Raw genomic sequence first — 23,955 nt, forward strand, 5'->3', positions numbered from 1 at the left:
GGCTCCGGGGTTTACCATAGGCTCCGGGGTTTACCATAGGCTCCGGGGTTTACCATAGGCTCCGGGGTTTACCATAGGCTCCGGGGTTTACCATAGGCTCCGGGGTTTACCATAGGCTCCGGGGTTTACCATAGGCTCCGGGGTTTACCATAGGCTCCGGGGTTTACCATAGGCTCCGGGGTTTTACCATAGGCTCCGGGGTTTTACCATAGGCTCCGGGGTTTACCATAGGCTCCGGGGTTTACCATAGGCTCCGGGGTTTACCATAGGCTCCGGGGTTTACCATAGGCTCCGGGGTTTACCATAGGCTCCGGGGTTTACCATAGGCTCCGGGGTTTACCATAGGCTCCGGGGTTTTACCATAGGCTCCGGGGTTTTACCATAGGCTCCGGGGTTTTCCATAGGCTCCGGGGTTTTCCATAGGCTCCGGGGTTTTCCATAGGCTCCGGGGTTTACCATAGGCTCCGGGGTTTACCATAGGCTCCGGGGTTTTACCATAGGCTCCGGGGTTTTCCATAGGCTCCGGGGTTTTCCATAGGCTCCGGGGTTTTCCATAGGCTCCGGGGTTTTCCATAGGCTCCGGGGTTTTCACTATTGTTAAGCCGAGCTAGTTTTACCATAGGCTCCGGGGTTTTCACTATTGTTAAGCCGAGCTAGTTTTACCATAGGCTCCGGGGTTTTCACTATTGTTAAGCCGAGCTAGTTTTACCATAGGCTCCGGGGTTTTCACTATTGTTAAGCCGAGCTAGTTTTACCATAGGCTCCGGGGTTTTCACTATTGTTAAGCCGAGCTAGTTTTACCATAGGCTCCGGGGTTTTCACTATTGTTAAGCCGAGCTAGTTTTACCATAGGCTCCGGGGTTTTCACTATTGTTAAGCCGAGCTAGTTTTACCATAGGCTCCGGGGTTTTCACTATTGTTAAGCCGAGCTAGTTTTATGTAGAATCTCACTTTGTGAGTTTTACATAAAAAAAAAGAAGAAGAAACTCACTCTGCAGAATTGACCATTGTTGGAGTTCCCTTTACATGTGTGTTTCTAGAGACACAGAGAAATATGCGTTTGATTACCAGACTTAACTCGGCTCCTTTCAGTTTTCTCCCAACTTTTCAACACATAAATTATTAACGTTAAATAAACCACACATCTTGCAAACGTTCAAAAATCTGTACTTGATCCCAGGCTTTAAATAATAAACACTCTGTCAGCCTGTTGCTTTTCTTCACAGATAATGTAAAGTTTGTGATGATTCAAAACCCCAGTTGAAGTGATAGGTAGTGTTGCATTGGTTCAGCGTTAGAGTAGTACGAGACTGTATGGCACAAAGAGAGACGGGACGTTGATTTGTTCCCGTTTTGTAAGCCCCCTCATTCCCCCCTGCCCCCCCCCCCCCTCTCTCTCCCCCACCCTCTCTCTCTCTCTCTCTCTCTCTCTCTCTCTCTCTCTCTCTCTCTCTCTCTCCCCCCCCTCTCTCTCTCTCTCTCTTTCTCTCTCTCTCTCTCTCTCTCTCTCTCTCTCTCTCTCTCTCTCTCTCTCTCTCTTTCTCTCTCTTTCTCTCTCTCCCAAGCAGTGTAAACACACAGCTCCAGAGGAATGTTGGACTCTCTGACCTCACAGCAAACACTCTGGTGCAGTTCACTCAGTTCAGCCTGGCCGTGCAGTGCTCCGAGTGCAGCCAGCTCCTCTCCCCTCGCCTAGCCCCTCTCCTCTCTCTCCTCTCCCCTCGCCGCTCCTCTCCTATTTAAGCCAGTGAGAGACAGAGAGCGAGGGAATGAGGGAGAGAGAAACAGAGCGGCCAGATTCCTTCCTGCTCTCTCTCTCTCTCGCTCTCTCCGTGGCGGGCGAACCCCATTGTGTGCAATGCCCTCTTCCCCCCTCTCCTCTTTAACTGTCACTCCTCACAACTCCTCATTACGTCCACACAGAGCCACACACACCACAGTAGCTTGCGGTTCCTGGAAATATGTTATGTGGCACGGAGACCAAGGTAGTGTCCCTGCCTGGGCGATTGGTTGTTCACTGAAAGGCAGCTGTAAAGCATTGTAAAGCATCCCCATAGTGTTAAATTGCATAGCTTATCTTTCTGTGGCGCAGGACAAGCAGAACCTTTAAGCTGATTCCTGACCATGCAGTCACCACCAGCGAACTGACAGACAAGAGTGGATCAGCTAAAGTTAGATCAAAGCCGACAGCATCTGTCAGTGTGTGTAAAGGCAGTGTAACATGAATGTTTGACCTCCCCTCTCTTTCTGGGCCAGCCAGACTGGGCTCAGTCATGTTTAGCAGATACAGCAAGCCACCCCTACACACATACTGTACATATACACAGACCAATGTGCGCACATGCACGCTCGCACACGTGTGTACACACAGATATATGCATGTATACACACACACACACACACACAACTGCCGATGCTGGAGGGCTGATATTTAATGTGTCTGGGATGGGTGGGGAAGCTGTCAGGGCAGGGAGCACAGTGAGCCACACATTCATTCCGCTGGGCTACCTCTCATACAATATACAAATGTGGGTTTTTTCACTGAACCAAAAGTGTTTTCACTGTGGTTTCCTTAGGTACTGTCATGGCACGGTGGCTTATCCAGTGCTGTCATTTCCTAATTTACCCTGGTATTTTGTTTTATGACACTACAGAGACATATGTTACATTTATAGAATGCCTTTTATGATCCCTAATATCATTACCTCAGGTATGTCTACGTTATGCCGGCACCATATAAATCCTGTTTACAGGGTAGGCCTGCACCCGAAGAACGACTGGATTATCTTTGCTGTTACAAGTGCATCTTTAAATGCTCATCTCTGTCTATGGTTGCTTCCCAAACTGCATCCTATTTTCTTTTTAGTGCACTATATAGGACATAGGGTGCCACTTGGGACGCATCCTCTGTCTATGGAGATGGCTGGGGAAGAGGGTGGGCGCCAAGCAGCTAGCTACAAGACTCGTCTCATTTCTTTAAGCTGAGTAAACGCAGCTCGGGAGTTTGGGAGCCGGAGATACCAGGGAAGAATTTCACCTGAACAAAGAGGCTGGTTGTGTTGGCGCTCCACCAGGGGCTTGATCTCTGTGAGCTGTAATTTAACAGAGAAAAGGACAGTGTTCAGTAGAGGGAGGGAAGGAGGGAGGGAGGGATTCCCAGCTTTTCCCATCATCTGATTTTTTCTCAAATGATCTATTTCAATAAGCACAGCACAGCAACCCCATCTAAACAGTCATTTCAAGATGTCCGACAGTTTTAGTTGCTCCTAACCATGTGCTGTGTCAATATCAAATTGTATGTAATTATGTTTTTAGATCATGATTGTTGCTGTCATCGTGAACCTCACTGATCAGAAGCCTAACCCTGTTTTATTGTATGGCGTTGAACCTGGTATGGTCCTCTCTGGAGAATAATTTGTTAAAGGGGACAGAGGGGTTACTCTGTCCTCTGCTGGTGGGTGTTGGCTAGTGCAGCAGGTTCATGACCAGAAAGTGGCATTTGGACTGGTGAAAGTCGTTTTAGCTTTAAGGTGGTGTTCATATGACAGCGATTCATTTTGATTGTCGTTACAGAGGGGAAATTATGATTGCTGCATTTGTCGTACATTTCCCTTAAGTTGCACTTTTATTGCATGTTGAGTAAAAGTCAGCTACTTCACAGAAGTATAATAAATTCATACAAATATGACATGGCTGTCATGGCTTTATCATTATAATGATCTGTGGCTATCTTCCTCCGCTATGCGAATGAGAAGCACACCATTTAAAGTCAATTATGGACACTGAGTATGAATATGTATGCCAATGTATATGAATGTGCCTATGTACTGCATATGTCTATGGGTGTGAATAGGTATGTGTATGTTTGAAGGCTATGCAGGCAGCCAGTGTCCGTAGACTAGGAGGAGGACTGATGGCCAGGCAAAGAGAAGCAGATGGCTGGAAATATAGACTGCTAAATTATTCATCAGGTTTGGAGCCTTGGGATGAATGGGAAGCTAGCTAGAGTGGACGGTTTTATTAGCTAGGAGTTGGTGGAGGACTCAGAGAAAGAGAAGTGGTGGGGGAGTGGGTGGGCAGAGAGAAAGAGAGAGATTGAGGTGGGGGGAAGAGACACTGTATACAGTCTAGAATACAAGCTGTTCTGCACTCATAGTTAAGCGTGCATAAATGGAAAATTATTCCCTTTTGATGCACTTTTCTCTCTGTGCTTATTCTGACCTTGAATTTAAGCATGAGAATAGCATGCTATTCACCCGCTATTCACTCGGCTTGGAGATGTAAGTAATGAAGGTGTGGTGGAGGTGTGTCTACAGATACACCATATTCTGAGCTTGACTCCGATCTTGAATAATTCCACCACCTTTACTTGCAAGGTTGAGCCAACCTGCCAGTTCAAAGTTGAAAAGCATCGACTTATTTTCTCCTATAGAAATAACAGCATTCTCCACGCACTTTCATTTATAAATTGATAAGAGCTATCGATAATAGCTAGATCAATTAGTAATCCGCTTGGAGAAGGGAATTGTAAATACACATAGAAATAGTTTTAGATCATTTTTTTCTTATGATCCCGGAAGACGAATGTGAAACCAGTCACATCGAAGCAAACTGAAAATGATATTAATATGAAATGTATTGTGGCCCCTTTTCCACAGTGAAGTAGGCTATAAATAGCTGTGCCATTATTCAGAATTGTAACTGTGTGCCATAATAATTTGCGTGGATGAAATTTGGAGACCCACACTATAGGCTTCTGTGGGGCTGAACCTGCTGCATTTATGTATCCTCTTTAGAACGTTTCAATTATATACCCGGGCTTTTCTCCGTTTTATTTGACCATTTCTACCATGTTAAATATTAGTCACTATCGGGAACCATCGTCAGTAATACCCACATACATTTATAACTGTCACTTAGGTGTTAGTTTTCTTCCATTTGTGGTCTACATTCTGCATCATTCCATTCCGTTGACCTTCCTTTCCTCTGTCACGCCTGTGTAGTTGTTCCTGAGGATCACTAACATTACCGGATCATATTAGGTTAATGTTGGGACATGTAGCCTCTATGAATGATTATGGAACTCAGACCACAAGTAGCAGGTTAAACCTGGAGCCTGGCGATGGTTCATGACGACTGGACCTTTGTCACACAGTTCCATGAACAGTGAGAATTAGGGTGGATTAATAGGACTTTTGTTCAACACCTAGTGTACACTTTTTTCCACCTTTTAACGAAAAACGATACTTTCTAGAAACATTTAACAAGACTAGGCCAACAAAAGAGGACATAGACATAACTTTTAACTTTTAAAGTTTGCCAAAATAATCTATAAGATTAGAGTATTTTTAAATCTACCAGTTGGTGCTGAAACGAAGACAAAGATGCATAGATGGCATTCTATCATTGATCCCTATACTCTGAACCGGTTCTCTCTATGTATTCTAGTCTGTTGACATTTAAAGGGATGGCCTAAGATAAATGTACAAAACAATTCCATGAGAAAATCTGTTGGTCAGTAAGTGGGAGGGTTTTCAGCAGTTTAATTAAATGTATTCAGGGCGTAAGGGAACCACACTTGCAAAGCTCATTACGCACCTGTGTAAGTTATTAGTCTGAGAAATGCCTAGGAAAGGTGTGCCTAGGAAAGGCGTACATTTCCTGAGTTGGAATCGGCCCCTTACTGTTTTGCATGTTGTCTCCATTACTGTAAATGGGATGAGCATGATTACACACAATATTTCAAGAGAGGCTCATTACATTGTGTTGAAGTAAGATAGCGTTGCACTTTATTCATGATACATTTTTGTTGCATGCTGCATCTGATGCATGACACATTAAGTGTATTATTATTTACCTTGGGCCCAATTCAGACTCCTTTCCTACGCATGGATTTCCTACACACTTCTAAATTGTTGGTATTCAGACTTACCTTATGCAGGTGCATAACAGGCTTTCCATGCATGGTTCGCTTGCGAGCACTGAATACATTTAATTCAACTGCTGAAAGCCCTCCCACTGAAAGCCCTCCCAACTGCTGAAAGCCCTCCCACTGAAAGCCCTCCCAACTGCTGAAAGCCCTCCCACTGAAAGCCCTCCCAACTGCTGAAAGCCCTCCCACTGAAAGCCCTCCCAACTGCTGAAAGCCCTCCCACTGAAAGCCCTCCCACTGAAACCCTCCCAACTGCTGAAAGCCCTCCCACTGAAAGCCCTCCCACTGAAACCCTCCCAACTGCTGAAAGCCCTCCCACTGAAACCCTCCCAACTGCTGAAAGCCCTCCCACTGAAACCCTCCCAACTGCTGAAAGCCCTCCCACTGAAACCCTCCCAACTGCTGAAAGCCCTCCCACTGAAACCCTCCCAACTGCTGAAAGCCCTCCCACTGAAAGCCCTCCCACTGAAACCCTCCCAACTGCTGAAAGCCCTCCCACTGAAAGCCCTCCCAACTGCTGAAAGCCCTCCCACTGAAAGCCCTCCCACTGAAACCCTCCCAACTGCTGAAAGCCCTCCCACTGAAAGCCCTCCCACTGAAAGCCCTCCCACTGAAACCCTCCCAACTGCTGAAAGCCCTCCCACTGAAAGCCCTCCCACTGAAACCCTCCCAACTGCTGAAAGCCCTCCCACTGAAACCCTCCCAACTGCTGAAAGCCCTCCCACTGAAAGCCCTCCCACTGAAACCCTCCCAACTGCTGAAAGCCCTCAAACTTGAGTTTTCATTCAATGGGTTTTTTATTACATTTATCTAAATCCATCCATTTCAATTTGGTGTACCTTTAATAAGAGTCAATCGAATATATGGAGAGAACAGTCCAGAATATTAGGGATCAATTGAAGGATTTATTTTTATTTTTGCTTTGTAATTTCAGAAAATGTTCATTTTATATTTGGTGCTAATAGTGGAATGATAGATTTCACAGTATTACTTACGTGCCAGTGTTGTGGTTTCGCTGTGATATTCATTCGTGTATGGATTTCTTTCGCCGGAGCAGCATCTGTCTAGTGGAAATCATTCATTTCCTGATTGCAAAAATTCTACACTGTTCGCTCAATTTCAGTTTAGTTTAGTGTAGAGAATCATTGTATCATCTAAATCTCTGTGAAATATATTTTCAATAACAGAAAATGTAGATTTTACAGCTGTTTGAAGCTGGTGGACCAAAACCAAAAGTAACTTTCATTTTTGGTCCACCAGCTTTAAATAGCTGTAAAAATGATATTTGTTCTTATTGAAAATATTTGTCGCCCCAAATGAATAGTGGGTGAATAGCATGCTATTCTCATGCTTAAATTCAAGGTCAGAATATGCTTAGAGAGAAAAGTACATAGAAAGGGAATACATTCCATTTGCGTTCACTTAACTCGTGTCGGCATGACTTACAGTGACTTCAAAAAGTATTCACACCCCTTAACATTTTTCACATTTTGTTGTGTTACAGCCTCACTGATCTACACACAATACCCTAAAATGTGAAAGTGGAATTTTGTTTGTAGACATTTTTTGAAATTAATAAAAAATGTAAAGCCGAAATGTCTTCAGTCAATAAGTATTCAACTCCTTTGTTATGGCAAGCCAAAATAAGTTCAGGAGTAAAAATGTGCTTAACAAATCGTTTTTTTTTTTTTTTTTTTACCTTTATTTAACTAGGAAAGTCAGTTAAGAACAAATTCTTATTTACAATGACTGCCTACTGGGGAACACTGGGTTAACGGCCTTGTTCAGGGGCAGAACGACAGATTTTTTTACCTTGTCAGCTCGGGGATTCAGTCCAGCAACCTTTCGGTTACTGGCCCAATGCTCTAACCACTAGGTTACCTGCCGCCCCCACACATAATAAGTTGCAAGGATTCATTCCATGTTCAATAACAGTGGTCAATACACCCAGTCCTTACAAAGATACAGACGTCCTTCCTAACTCAGTTGCTGGAGAGGAAGGAAACTGCTCAGGGATTTCACCATGAGGCCAATGATGATTTTAAAACAGTTACAGAGTTTAATGGTATGAGAAATCATTGTAGTTACTCCACAATACTAACCTAAATGACAGAGTGAAATGAAGGATGCCTGTACAGAATAAAATATTGAAAAACATGCATCCTGTTTGCAACAAGGCGCTTAAGTAATACTGCAAAAATTTGGAAAATAAATTAACTTTTTGTCTTGAATACAAAGTGTTATGTTTGGGGCAAATCCAACACAACACATCACTGAGTACCACTCTTAATATTTTCAAGCATGGTGGCATCATGTTATGGGTATGCTTGTTATTGGCATGGACTTAGGGAGTTTTTTTATGATAAAAAGAAATGGAATGCAGATATAAGCAAAATCAGAGTTTGATTGAGAAGTTTTAAAATAATGATGGTTCAATATTGTACATGCGCTGAATAGTGTAATACTTTACTGTGAAATGCTTGCTTATGAGCCCTTTCCAGCGATGCAGAGTAAAAAAATAATAAGAAAAGAAAAATAGTAACAGAAGAGGAATAAGATACACAAGAATGGAGCTATATACACACACACACACACACACTCATCCACTCTCTCACTCACTTACTCACTCCTCTGTGGAAGAAATAGACCAGAGAGGAAGCTTCGACCCTTCACCGAGCAAGGGCTGTCTGGTGTCATGGCAACCAGTGTGGATTACCCCACCCTCCCTCCATCAGGAAGAGAGAGAGCGTGAGAGAGAGATAGATGGTGGGGTTGGGGTACAGGTATGTCAGTATTAGCCTATATCTTTTTATAGATCAAATATATATATATATTTTTGTACCCCCTTTTCTCCCCAATTTTGAAAGTTACAGTCTTGTCCCATCGCTGCAACTCCCGTATGGACTTGGGAGAGGCGAAGGTCAAGAGCCATGCGTCCTCCGAAACACGAACCCGCCAAGTCACACTGCTTCTTGACACACTGCTCGCTTAACCCGGAAGCCAGCCGCACCAATGTGTCGGAGGATACACTGTACAGCTGGCGACTGTAGTCAGCGTGCATGCACCTGGCCCGCCACAGGAGTCGCAAGAGCGCAATGGGACAAGGATATCCCAGCCAGCCAAACCCTAACCTAACGCTGGGCCAATTGTGCGCGACACAGCCTGGGATCGAACCAGAGTCTGTAGTGACACCTCTAGCACTGCAATGCAGTGCCTTAGACCGCTGTGTCACTCCGGAAGCCCTGGATCAAATATATTTTAGAATGTAAATACATCTAGTAGGATATTTTAAAGGATCTGATGAATCTGAAAACTGTAGCAGAGGGAGCGGTAAGGAAGGTACCAACCTGAAGATAGCTACAGGCTAGCCATAACTTTCTGTCTTTGTGCTCTGGGTGGGTATCCTGTAAAGGAAATGATGATAGATAGACTGAATAGATGGAATAGAGCAGGGGTGTGGAACACATTTCTCAACGCGGGCCGCCTTCAGTCTTCAACGAGGTCCGGAGGGCCCCACTGAAAATGTGTTGTATTTCCATGCCGTCAACGTTTGCAAAAAAATAGTCCTCTGTACATCGTTTTTGGTGAATGTTTGATGCTCCCTGACTGACTAGCTTTCATTTCATTGATTATTAATGAGTTGGACACAGTCAAGAAACTATGAATTTAGGTCCATTATCTTTTCTACTCAGCTTTCATTTGGTTTGAGTCATTAAAAAATATATATTGAGTTTGTTTTCCACCCCCAAAATATCATATACAGTACAGTATATATACTTTTTAAATCAAACCACCCTTGGGCTGGATTGCACCCCGTCGCTATCTTTGACACTCCTGTGATAGAGTGATAGACGGGGGGGGGGGGGGTCTTTAATAGAAGAGATGCTGAGGAGAAACAATGGTGGAAGGTTGGCTAGAGGTTGAGAGAGGCAGGCGGACGACAGACAGAGCGACAAAGAGAAAGGAGGGAGAACGAAATGGAACGATACGAGGAGTCGGGAACGAGGAAAGGCAATGAAGATACGACAAGAGGGAGGGAGGGTGGTGTGGAGTGGCGAAAGAGAGGCAGAGAGGAGGGTGGGACATTGGGTTATTTGAGGACACACAAAGAAGGCTTCTCTCATACTGAAATCTCTCAAAGCACCCCTGATGACTGCAGTACACCCCGGCATCAGCCTGGAGCCATCCTAGCCCTCAGTCCCTCAGTCCACACCACCCGCAACATGGGACAGGGGTTGTGTCTGAAATGGAACCCTATTCCCTAGCCTATATACTATAGCATACTTATTTTAGGGCTCTGGTCAAAAGCACTGCAATATAGGGAATAGGATGTCGTTTAGGATACACTTAGGTTGACAACCTGTGATACCAGTGGGAACCTCCAAAAGGTATTCTACACCAGACAGAGGAGCGCTCTACCGTTGTCAGTCAATCCGTGTCTGAGTCATGACCAGGGCGCACATAATTACACAACACCGCTATAGACGTTACCTCAAAGTACATGGCATTCACTGCTTCTTTGATTACCTGTGTTACCAGGTAGGCTGGGAGGGAACACGCAGAGGCTGCCAGTAAAGCAGAGAGGCTGTCTAGTGGGAGACTAGCGGTGTAGTGCCTGGCTATTGGCTAATGGGCACCCAGAAGGAGGCTCACTGTAATAGCTCTCTGGTTACACCACCGCTACTTGGAATGCAAGGTCATAATTAAGACCTTTTATTACAAAAGGCTTTAAAATTAGAACAGAATCCACTCCAATAAAAGGAACCGCCGGCTAATTTGGAGAGAGAGGTTTTTTTCCCCCTGTGTTTTTTGAATCGGTGCCCAGAATAGACCACTCGTCTTGAGAAATGCAAAGGGAAAAAAACGTTCAAAATGAGAATTTCCCCTTTGAAAGATTCCCAGATTTTCCAGGCATTATGCGACATGCCAGGAATGAGCGGAATTGCATTTTTATTTGGGTTGTAATTGTTACAATAAAAATAATGGCCGTAAAACACTACTTGTTTCCACTTTATTCTACATCATGGCTGCCTAATGTAGTCGAGAATCTAGTGTGTCATGCAACAATCATTTACAACAATGATTATTGTTCACTCTCAGTCAATGTGAAGATCATATTTTAAACCAGCATCTGTTTTTCCCTCTATTGAAATGAGTGTGCTGTGTAATCCACCATCTCTCTGCATGTGATTCAGCAGTTCTGTACATAGACTGATACTAGCGAAGCATCAGATACTGCTCACCTGTCTTAGATCCTTCATGCCATATACAGCACACTGAGTATACCAAATAATTAGGAACACCTTCCTAATATTGAGTTACACCCCCTTTTGCCCTCAGAACAGCCTCAATATGTTCGGGGCATGGACTTCTACAAGGTGTTGACTCCAATGCTTCCCACAGTTGTGTCAAGTTGGCTGGATGTCCTTTGGGTGGTGGACCATTCTTGATACACACGTGAAACTGTTGACCTTGAAAAACCCAGCAGTGTTGCAGTTCTTGACACAAACCTTTGCGCCTGGCACCTACTACCATACCCCGTTCAAAGGCACTTAACTCTTTTGTCTTGCCCATTCCCTCTCTGAATGGCACACATACACAATCTATGTCTCAATTGTCTCAAGGCTTGAAAATCCTTCTTGAACCTGTCTCCTATACTTCATCTACACTGATTGAAGTGGATTTAACAAGTGACATCAATAAGGGATCATAGCATTCACCTGGTCAGTCTATGTCATGAAAAGAGCAGGTGTTCCTAATTTTTTATATTTTTTATTTTTTTCCACCTTTATTTAACCAGGTAGGCTAGTTGAGAACAAGTTCTCATTTGCAACTGCGACCTGGCCAAGATAAAGCATAGCAGTGTGAGCATACAACAAAGAGTTACACATGGAGTAAACAATTAACAAGTCAATAACACAGTAGAAAACGAAGGGGGGGTCTATATACAATGTGTGCAAAAGGCATGAGGAGGTAGGCAAATAATTACAATTTTGCAGATTAACACTGGAGTGATAAAAGATCAGATGGTCATGTACAGGTAGAGATATTGGTGTGCAGAAGAGCAGAAAAGTAAATAAATAAAAACAGTACGGGGATGAGGTAGGTGAAAAGGGTGGGCTATTTACCAATAGACTGATGTACTAATGTTTATATACTCAGTGTATGTCAACATGGTGGCATGATGATAAGATATTGGAGTTTTTCATGTTTTTCAGGAACCAGAGACAGTATCCATAGAAGCCAATGAGTGGAAGAGAGCAGCCTCACATGATCATTAGCACCACTTCTGGACTGTGAGTAGAGTATTCTCAGCTGGGTCGTTCCACGAAAAGAGGGCCTTTTGCATCCCTTAGATATTTTAAGTAGAAATTCTGCACCAATATTGAATTTAAAAGCCTGCTATATTAAGTGCCCTGGAGAATTAAATTAATCAGATTTTTTTTCAATATAATTAAAGAATTCTGCACTTTACATTAACATAAGCCACATAACCCCACAATTTCTTCATGTTTTCACCATCATTGTAAGACCCTGTTTTTTTGTTGCTTTGACAAAGTCATTTCAGAAGAGTATTATTGAGTTTATGTGATTAGTGATTCATTTACATCTGTCCCTCATTTAAAGGTCAACCCTGTTAGTGAACTGAACTCTCTTTTTAATATGTTGAAACGATTCCTTTTTTTTTTCAAAAGAAACATTCTAATAGTCAAATCATAGAATGAAAGCAGGTGAGCTGGTTCTACTCTTTCTGACCATTATCTGGTGTTTTGTGATGGAAAACTGAGCGGGTCGAGCAGAGCACATCAACCCTGTTACCCATAGATAGACAGGCAGGAATGTTTTTTTTGTGAAGTTTGCATTTAATTGCTACTCCCTGTTGTACACAACAAGCTTCCATTCCCCCTGTCACAAGGGGATTTTGGGCTGATTTAAGATGAAATCATCAACCCTGTTACTTTATTTTATTTAACCTCTCAAGATGGGAAAACATGTTTTTATTACGTTGCAGGTGCTCTTTATGACAGAATTTTAAATTTGGTGAAATCAATAGTTTCTTTTGACCAAGTTACACTACTCAAAAGGAACTGAAATGGTGGAACGATCCAGCTACTTTTACCACGACTACTTTTACCAAACCGCATTTCAAGTGTTCCTGTAGTATCTGTATTGGAGCAGTCCTTGGAGCTCGCCACCCTGCTGGAATGTACCTTGAACGGTCTACTGAGATGGAGGAGATGGTAAACAAGCACAGTGAAGGGTCTGGGCCTCCTCTCTCAGCTCTGTTCAGCTACTGCAGCTGTGCCCTCTCTATGGTCATCAGCCTATACATACATCAGCTGACCTGCCAACAGCTGCATTTACATAAGTATTCAGATCCCAACCGGCAGTGATTGGGAGTCCAATAGGGCGGCCCAGCATCGTCCAGGTTTGGCCGTTGTAGGCCGTCATTGTACAAAAAAAAATGTTCTTAACTGACCTGCCTAGTTAAATAAAGGTGATTTTATTTTAAACAAAAATAAAATAAAAATGGAAATGTATTCAGTGCTCTGTTAAAGCACCTTTGGCAGTGATTACAGCTTCGAGTCTTTAGGGTATGACGCTACAAGCTTGGCACACCTTTATTTGGGGAGTTTTCCCACTCTTCTCTATAGATCCTCTCAAGCTCTGTCAGGTTGGATGGGGAGTCGCTGCACAGCTATTGTCAGGTCTCTCCAGTGATTTTCGATCAGGTTCAAGTCCGTGCTCTGGCTGCGCCACTCAAGGACATTCAGAGACTTGTCCCGAAGCCATTCCTGCGTTGTCTTAGCTGTGTGCTTAGGGTTGTTGTCCTGTTGGAAGGTAAATCTTCGCCCCGCCCCAATCCTGAGCGCTCTGAAGCAGGTTTTCATCAAGGATCTCTCGGTACTTTTCTCTGTTCATCTTTCCCTCAATCCTGACCAGTCTCCCAGTCCCTGCCGCTGAAAAACATCCCCACAGCATGATGCTGCCACCACCATGCTTCACCGTAGGGATGGTGCCAAAATGTGTGCAAAGCTGTCATCAAGACAAAGGGCGGCTACTTTGAAGAATCTCAAATATAAAATACATTTTAACACTTTTTTTGGTTACTACATGATTCCAAATGTGTTATTTCATATGTAGAAAATAGTAAAATAAAGAAAAACCCTTGAATGAGTAGGTGTGTCCAAAATGTTGACTGGTATTGTATTTTCAAAGAAACGTGGATCATCATTATTTGGTCCATAAAGGTTAAGGAGACATATCTGTTTAAGGTCCAATAACATATTTCAAATTATCCATCTACCTTGCGGATCTGCTTGGACAATTTGCGCATTCGGATCAAAATTACTGTTAATTAATATCATCACCCCTATTGAGTTTCTTTGCCCATGGGAGAAGTATATTGCCCCCCCCCCCCCCCCCAGTCCTTTTCCCACACAATTTAATTGAATGAGTTGAATGAGTTTCTTGTAAACAATAGATGTTATATTCTTTCTCTTTAAGCCAGGTAAATATTGTTTGTCTTTTCTTATTATCTGCTAAGCCATTACAATTATAACTGGCTATAATTATTTCACCAATTACCATAATGAGATACAAGTTTCAGATCTATTTATCATAATATATGTTTGTAAACTTACCATTAGAAAGTACCATAATGATTGCGTGTCCATATAGCTGTACCATGATATTTTCATTGCTACTATGTAACCCTCCAATTGTTCTCCACTATTCCACCCGCTAAAGCCCCTCCCCATCCCAAGTTGGGTTGTCATCTCTATGCCCCCTGAGAGGCCAGGACCCACTCTTTGATAAGAGAACACGGTGCCAACCACAGAACAGAAGCAGATCAACTGCCAAAAGCATTTCCATCACCCTCACCTCGATTTGCTTTATATATAGATATAAAAAAACGATATATATTCAAAAATATTGCGTAACTTAATTCCCATCATTAACAATTTATATGCGTAATAATGTCGACAGATCATGCAAAGGATTGTTACCGATAACCAGGATTGCCATTTTGTTACATTTTTGTCAAGCAATTACTATTTTAGCAAACAATTATTGTGAGTCATCCTATATTGTCCCTAACATCCTTACCCCCGAGCAACAGATGTGGGATACACACACACACACACACACACACACACACTCTTACACACACATACTCTTACACACTTCCCCTACAATCATCCATAAGCTCAGATGCCCAACGGTTGTTACATCCCAGAGCCCAACTCTTGAAAGGACTTGATTTACGAATGCATATACAGTTTCAGCTGTTTGAGAAAGCATGCAAGATTGAGCAAAATTTGCAAAAATGGGGAGATTAAATTAACCAATGTCAAATCCTAGTTGATGGAGATGAGATCCCTTCCCCTGAAACACACACACACTGGTCCCCCATTGTGACCATTTCCCCAAGCATCTCTGTGCAGTCAGACTTTTGATTATTTTGTGCCACCAGGGTCACAATAATACGCCCCCCGAAGAAAAAAAACGCTACAGCATACAATGAGATTCTAGATGATTCTGTGCTTCCTACTTTGTGGCAACAGTTTGGGGAAGGCCCTTTCCTGTTTCAGCATGACAATGCCCCAGTGCATAAAGTGAGGTCCATAAAGAAATGGTTTGTTGAGATCAGTGTGGAAGAACTTGACTGGTCTGTACAGAGCCCTGACCTCAACCCCATCGAACACCTTTGGGATGAATTGGAACACCAACTGCGAGCCAGGCCTAATCGCCCAACATCAGTGCCCTACCTCACTAATGCTTTTGTGGCTGAATGGAAGCAAGTCCCTGCAGCAATGTTCCAACATCTAGTGCAAAGCCTTCCCAGAAGAGTGGAGGCTGTAAAGGGGGGAGCAACTCCATATTAATGCCCATGATTTTGGAATGAGATGTTGGACAACCAGGTGTCCACATACTTTTGGTCATGTAGTGTATGTTCATTAAAATACCAAACCACAAGTACAGTATAATGGTAGTTCTCATCACATGGATGTTATTTGTGAGCGATAGCAAAATCCCTGTACCAACACTCATAATACTTACCCCAGCAGAGTCTGCCTGCTGCCCATGACAGCAGCAAATGGACCACTCCTATACCTTTCATTTTTATCATTTCAAATGCCGTCTGTTTATTGTTTTTGGCACAAAAAAAACTGCCTCAAGTACATGTTGTCTACAACACTTGCAACCACAGACATCCATTACAATTCTTTGTAAATGAACAATGAAATTAGCAGATGAAAGCTTGAAAGGATTTGACTGAGTGAGCGTGGCAAACAATCCCAGGCATTAACCTGGTGCAGAGGAGGAGGAGTCATTGCAAGGTTAAAGCCCAGCAGCACGTCGTCGAAAGAGAGAGAAGTGGGATAAGGTCCCTATGCCAGGAATACATTTTGAGGACAGCAGAAAAGGCCAAGTTCCTCTAGCCAATTGCTTTGGGGTTACAGAGATAATGCTGAAAGCTTTAAGCTGAGGGTTTTTCAGTCTGGGGCCTGGAGCCACTGTCTACTGCAGCTCATGGCTACCGCAGCTGCTAGAAATAGAGAGACAGAGAGAGAGCGTGAGAGAGAGCGTGAGAGAGAGCGTGAGAGTGAGCGTGAGAGTGAGCGTGAGAGAGAGCGTGAGAGAGAGCGTGAGAGTGAGCGTGAGAGAGAGCGTGAGAGAGAGCGTGAGAGTGAGCGTGAGAGAGAGCGTGAGAGAGAGCGTGAGAGTGAGCGTGAGAGAGAGCGTGAGAGTGAGCGTGAGAGAGAGTGTGAGAGAGAGCGTGAGAGAGAGCGTGAGAGAGAGCGTGAGAGTGAGCGTGAGAGAGAGCGTGAGAGTGAGAGACGGAATCTTGGATGTTGTCCCTGATCCAAGCCAGGATGGGCGACGTGGGGTGTAGGGTACGTCAGACCAGCCTGGCATACGCTGTCTGTACCCGACAACACACCACTAGAGCCGATGTGGGGTTTGGGGGTGGGGGCAGGGTGTTTCGAAGAGGAAGGGGTTGGGTATGCGCGTGTGTGTGTTTGTGTGCAGCAATGCCATGCCCTCCCCAGCTCTGCTGGCTCCAGAAGGTTTGCCGTGCCCAACGCCGAGGGAGCTGCCAGTGCTGAGCTGTCTGGCACTTCTCTCCTCTGCAGGGCATTGATTAAGTGACACAAAACAGCACAGCACAGCGCTACTGCCTCACCTGCCATTAGCTGAGCCAGTGCCTGCCAATACCCACACATGAGTCAGGGAATATTGACGTGGTTCCAGACAGACTATCAGCCAATAGGAGCTGTCTGTGTTTTGTGGCAGAGAGAGAAAGAGGATGGGAGAGAGAAACAGACAGAAAAAGAGAGAGGGGGAATGGGGGGAGAAAGAGAGTGAGGGAATGAGAGAGAGAGAGAAGGGAGAGAATGAAAAGAGAGAGGAAGAGAGAAAGGGATTGAGAGAGAGCCTTTGAAATTGTGACAGAGATGAGCTGGTTACAGGGAGACATGGCTCTGTGGTTGTTTGGAGATTAAATGTATGATGGCACGTTTGAATATTTTTGAGAGGCTTTAATGAACCTGTCAAAGTGAAAAAATTGTTATTGAAACCTAATAATGAGAGAAGTTAAGCACCAAATGCTTCATGCATAACTTTTGTGAATAGTTATGGCTGATATGACGGTGAACCTCTACAAAGCAGCGATATCTAGGCTGCAACAATAGATCATTAAACAAAGAAAAACAACTATGATTAGAGCTCGTCGTCTTATTGGGGTTAACATACAACACTACTGAAACAGAGCAGTTCTGAGCATGTTTCAGATAAATGATTTTACTATGGGAACAGCTGTTGATTTGCCACCAGCGCATTTCCGTGTGTGTGTGTTCAAGCGCCTGCCTGTGTGAGGGCTGTCAGAGGATCTGATAATCTGTCATTAACCAGTAAGAGCTGGTGGTCTTCCATTGCCTCTTAAAACAAGATTGTCTGCATTTTTGTTTTTGACAGAGGATGCGGTTGTCATTTCTACTCTAAATTCTTTCTACTCTAAATTCTGTTTTATTGGTTTATGTGGCAAACAACTTGGTATGCTGTGGTCAGGGGAACACTATTAATTCAACTAATAATGGCAGAGCTGCTGCTACTTATTATCCATGCATAGTCACTTTACCTCTACCTACATGTACATATTACTTCAATTACCTCGCCTAACCTGTTTATTATCTATACAGTCACTTTACCTCTACCTACATGTACATATTACCTCAATTACCTCAACTAACCTGTTTATTATCTATACAGTCACTTTACCTCTACCTACATGTACATATTACCTCAATTACCTCAACTAACCTGTTTATTATCTATGCATAGTCACTTTACCTCTACCTACATGTACATATTACCTCAATTACCTCAACTAACCTGTACCCCTGGACATAGCCTAGTTACAGTTATTTTATTGTTGCTCTTTAATTATTTGTTATTTTTCTATTTTCTTCTTTATTTGTATTGATTGTTTACTTCAGTTTATTTAGTAAATACTTTCTTAACACTTATTTTCTATTAAAACAGCATCATTGGATAAGGGCTTGTAAGTAGGCATTTCACTGTAATGTCTGTTGTATTCGGCGCATGTGACAAATCAAATTTGATTTGATTTGAGTAGATAGCTTTAATGTGCGGCATGTCTAGCGTGTACATTACCTACCGAAGGTATTACCTGTATTAATGGCACCTGTTTGAACTTGTATAAAAGACACCTGTCCACAACCTCAAAAGGTCACACTCCAAACTCCACTATGGCCAAGACCAAAGAGCTGTCAAAGGACACCAGAAACAAAATTGTAGACCTGCACCAGGCTGGGAAGACTGAATCTGCAATAGGTAAGCAGCTTGGTTTGAAGAAATCATCTGTGGGAGCAATTATTAGGGAATGGAAGACATACAAGACCACTGATAATCTCCCTCGATCTGGGGCTCCACGCAAGATCTCACCCCGTGGGGTCAAAATGATCACAAGAACGGTGAGCAAAAATCCCACAACCACACGGGGGGACCTAGTGAATGACCTGCAGAGAGCTGGGACCAAAGTAACAAAGCCTACCTTCAGTAACACACTACGCCGCCAGGGACTCAAATCCTGCAGTGCCAGACGTGTCCCCCTGCTTAAGCCAGTACATGTCCAGGCCCGTCTGAAGTTTGCTAGGGAGCATTTGGATGATCCAGAAGACGATTGGGAGAATGTCATATGGTCAGGTGAAACCAAAATAGAACTTTTTGGTAAAAACTCAACTCGTCGTGTTTGGAGGACAAAGAATGTTGAGTTGCATCCAAAGAACACCATACCTACCGTGAAGCATGGGGGTGGAAACATCATGCTTTGGGGCTGTTTTTCTGCAAAGGGACCAGGACGGCTGATCCGTGTAAAGCAAAGAATGAATGGGGCCATGTATCGTGAGATTTTGAGTGAAAACCTCCTTCCATCAGCAAGGGCATTGAAGATGAAACGTGGCTGGGTCTTTCAGCATGACAATGATCTCAAACACACCGCCCGGGCAACGAAGGAGTGGCTTCGTAAGAAGCATTTCAAGGTCCTGGAGTGGCCTAGCCAGTCTCCAGATCTCAACCCCATAGAAAATCTTTGGAGGGAGTTGAAAGTCCGTGTTGCCCAGCAACAGCCCCAAAACATTACTGCTCTAGAGGAGATCTGCATGGAGGAATGGGCCAAAATACCAGCAACAGTGTGTGAAAACCTTGTGAAGACTTACAGAAAACGTTTGACCTCTGTCATTGCCAACAAAGGGTATATAACAGTATTGAGATAAACTTTTGTTATTGACCAAATACTTATTTTCCACCACAATTTACAAATAAATTCATTTTGTCTGTCATAGTTGAAGTGTACCAATGATAAAACATGACTGGCCTCTCTCATCTTTTTAAGTGGGAGAACTTGCACAATTGGTGGCTGACTAAATAATTTTTTGCCCCACTGTATATACAGTACCAGTCAAAAGTTTGGACACACCTACTCATGCAAGGGTTTTTCTTTATTTGTACTATGTTCTACATGGCAGAATAATTGTCAAGACATCAAAACTATGAAATAACACATATGGAATCATGTAGTAACCAAAAACGTGTTAAACGAATTAAAATATATTTTAGATTTTAGATCCTTCAAAGTAGCCACCCTTTGCCATTATCGGCAACCATCATTCCTGTGTTCCACTGGCACATTGTGTTAGCTAATCCAAGTAATCAAAGTTTATAATTTTAAAAAGCTAGTTGATTATTAGAAAACCCTTTTGCAATTATGTTAGCACAGCTGAAAACTGTTGTTCTGATTAAAGAAGCAATAAAACTGGTATTCTTTAGAATAGTTGAGTATCTGGAGCAAAAACATTTGAGGGTTCGATTACAGGCTCAAAACTGCTAGAAACAAAGACCTTTCTTCTGAAACTCATCAGTCTATTATTGTTCTGGGAAATGAAGGCTATTCCATGCAAGAAACTGAAGATCTCGCACAACGCTGTGTACTACTCCCTTCGCAGAACAGCACAAACTGGCTGGAGTGGGAGGCCCCGGTGCACAACTGAGCAAGAGGACAAGTACATTAGAGTGTCTAGTTTGAGAAACAGATTCCTCACTAGTCCTCAACTGGCAGCTAGTACCTGCAAAACACCAGTGAGAACCCCTGACGTAGGCCATCCCTTTAAGCTGTAATTTGGAGTCCAGAGACGCAGAGACCCGATAGTCTGTCGCCCATTGTAACATAGCTAAACTACTCTGGAGAAATTGCTTCGAAAAGTATGGAAGCCAATGGTCCAATATTTTAGAACACTGCTGTGTAGACACGTACACGTTTTTGGAATCTGATAAGCGCTTAAGTCCGACCCAGGATTCAATCCCCAACAACAACGACACTTTGTGCTCCTGAAGCTAGCATGCTAACCATTACCCTGCCAAAACCATGGTCTTGGTTGGTAAGGACACACTATTGGGTGTTAACTAACATGCTAAACACTACCGTGCCGTTCCTAGCGCACACAGCTAACTACTTCACTTTTGCTAAGTTCGGGGAGCAAACACAAGTCTCAGGCAAGGTTACTTATCACACTACCGTGGCTCACCGAATCACCTTCATTATTACACTCATACTAGTTTTCACCTCTCTGAAAATGGATTTCGACTTCACTGAACGATGCAAGCATTTGTCTCGCTACAATTTACGGGGATTACTGCCGTACCCGGTAGTGGAGCATTAGGATTTTCCAACTGCTGATTAGTCGCAGCCCTCCATGTCTCCTAATTTTCTCATAGCCCTTTGAGTTTGAAGAATTCTCTCATCCAGCCTTTGATCTTATCTATTCAATTAGTCATTAGCCTACCCTCCCTCCCTTCCCTGACCTCACCTCCCCTCCCTTCTCCCTTTCCCTCCCTCTACCTCTCTTCCCCTCCTCTCTCCACAGACCCTGCCTGCCTGCCAGAGTATTATGAACTAGAAATCTGCTGGATCCTCTAAGGATGTGACCCGCACTTCTATATAAAAGGATTTTCCATTATGTCCTGTAGCCGTGTGTGTGCATGTGTGTGCGTGCTCGAGTACTGTAAGTGTGTGTTACAGAGTGACGGTGATGGAGGGTGAAACAGGGTAAGAGAGCGAAAGACGGACAGAGGGAGGCATATCTGTCCTAACTGTCCATGATCTGATAGACACAACCCGCTGAAACACATCCCTGTATGAAACATTAGAACCACATACAGTGTGTGGTACAGTGTTAGAACTCGCTACCATTTATACAGTACAGGGAAAAAAACAGATATAACTGTACGATAATCCTGACCAAGAACTAGCATGAAACATTATATTGAAGAAAAGCGATATTCACACACACGCACGCGCGCACGCACGCACGCACGCACGCACGCACGCACGCACGCACGCACGCACGCACGCACGCACACACACACACACACACACACACACACACACACACACACACACACACACACACACACACACACACACACACACACACACACAGGGGGAGCAGGTTCTAACAGCCCCTGGCAGGTCCTGTGTGGCCTCGACCCTGCTGCTCTAGTTGGGAGTGGTGAGGTTGCTGCAGAGGAAACAATGGAGCTCTTTGTGCTGTCGGCTCTCTGGCTCTGAGAGAGAGAGAGAGCTGCAAAATGTCTTCCCCAGATGAAACTGCATATTGTTTCCCAGTGAGAGTTGCTCAGTTTTCTCTGTCTGTCCCCCTGCACACCACTCATACCCACCAGGCCTTAGCACTGCCTCTGCCTGGCTGCCCTGCTTTTTGTCAGACCCACTGGCCTTCCCCTCATCCGCCGCTGCCCCGCACCAATTATGTTCTACTGTAAATACCACACACATACACATACAAATGCATGCACATACTGTACACACACATGCATGCATGAAAACACATACATGCTCACACACCCGCACAAAACACGCATGCTCACACACGCATGCTCACACATGCATCCTCACACCTAATCCCTCAAGGATGATCTTTTCCTCACAGTTTTTTTAGGAAGCTTGATTGTTGTGGGTCCGGCTATGGCTGAGCAGGCCGATTCTGGAGCCTCAGACCTGTCCACTGACATTGCAAGTGAGTCGGGAGGTGAGGGGAGTTTATTGACTAGTTGGTATTAAACAGCCATTTAAAGGGTAGTACATCAAAATTTGAAATATACTTAATTTGATCCATCCATTGATCCTGAGAGACAATGACCAAACATATGCCTTAGTTTTGTTTATTTACTTACCCCAAAGCCATCATTAGCATCCCTGCTAGTGAAACAATGGGAGTGGTAGAGCCAGGATGCTTCAAAAAGCATGCCCAAATCCTCAGTCACTTTAAACCAAATGTTATAGCGACCCAAATACCATAACAAGTTGCACATATAGAATATTGAAGTATATATATAGGAACTCCCCCAAAGTCCACATTGTTACAGAAACAGGAAACAATTATTTTGATTTATTAAGAACAAAGTCCTGATCAAAATCACCCCATTCGGTAGTTTGATAGTTAAACAGACAGATTTTTATGGGCATTTGTGTATTATGCTAATTAGACGTCCGTACTTGCGCAGACAACAACCTGAAGTCACCAGGTGGCTCTTTTTGTGGTGTGGAGTTGCCAGTTTGTTGCGTTATGTAATTGCTTTTCAGGATGTCTTTGTACCTTTTCTTTTGTCCCCATTTGCATCCATTTCCCCTCTTCCAGTTGCCCGTACGCAGTTGTTTGGGCAGCCTTGAATCACGGTATCCTGTCCATCGGAGTGCCCAATGATTTGGGATTCTGTGCTGGGAATGTTTGCCTGGGTCAGGACGCTGACATTGGTCCGTCGATCCTCCCATCTGATGCTCAGTATCTCCCTCAAGAACTGTTGCTGCTGGGGCTTCAGTTCTTGAAGGTGTGTGTGTGTATGTATGTCACACACACACACACAGACACACACACACACACACACACACACACACACACACACACACACACACACACACACACACCACGTTTTATGACGTATTGCACTGAATGGAACCATAGCTCCTATTTTACGCCCTCTGTTTGTTTGTGTTGTATTTAAATAGGAGAATCACACATTGAGCTAGTCTGCTGTTTTCAGGGATTGACTCACTTCATGTAAACAAGGAGTATGTCAACAAAGAGAAAAGGGTTGCTACACTGGTAGAACTGTCCTGGCTTCAGGCCTTTTACAGCAGTCCACCTCAACTCTAACATACTGAACAGAAATATAGACGCAACATTTTCAACGTTTTTACTGAGTTCCAGTTCATATAATGAAATAAGTAAATTGAAATCAATTCATTAGGCCCTAATCTATAGTTTTCACATGACTGGGCAGGGATGCAGCCATGGCTGGGCCTTGGAGGGCAGTGCTCTAATTATGTGGCACATACACTTGGAGTAGCATAATTAACACCCTTTTCTATTGCTTTCATTATGGGCCACATACAGTGCATTCGAATATTATTCAGACCT

At 43.7% G+C, this 23,955-nt stretch overlaps 1 long non-coding RNA gene across 2 annotated transcripts in view; it reads left to right on the forward strand.

The window, feature by feature from the left end:
- The window catches only part of LOC109905601 (uncharacterized), a 104,195-nt gene that overhangs the window by 29,813 nt on the left and 50,427 nt on the right, over nucleotides 1–23,955 (forward strand). For both annotated transcript variants that reach the window (XR_002257291.2, XR_004203138.1), the window contains one exon: nucleotides 12,151–12,228. This is a non-coding gene — a long non-coding RNA (uncharacterized LOC109905601). The remainder of the gene's footprint in view (nucleotides 1–12,150; nucleotides 12,229–23,955) is intronic.

Source organism: Oncorhynchus kisutch, linkage group LG15 (genome assembly GCF_002021735.2).
Source record: "Oncorhynchus kisutch isolate 150728-3 linkage group LG15, Okis_V2, whole genome shotgun sequence".
Classification (NCBI taxonomy): Eukaryota; Metazoa; Chordata; class Actinopteri; order Salmoniformes; family Salmonidae; genus Oncorhynchus; species Oncorhynchus kisutch.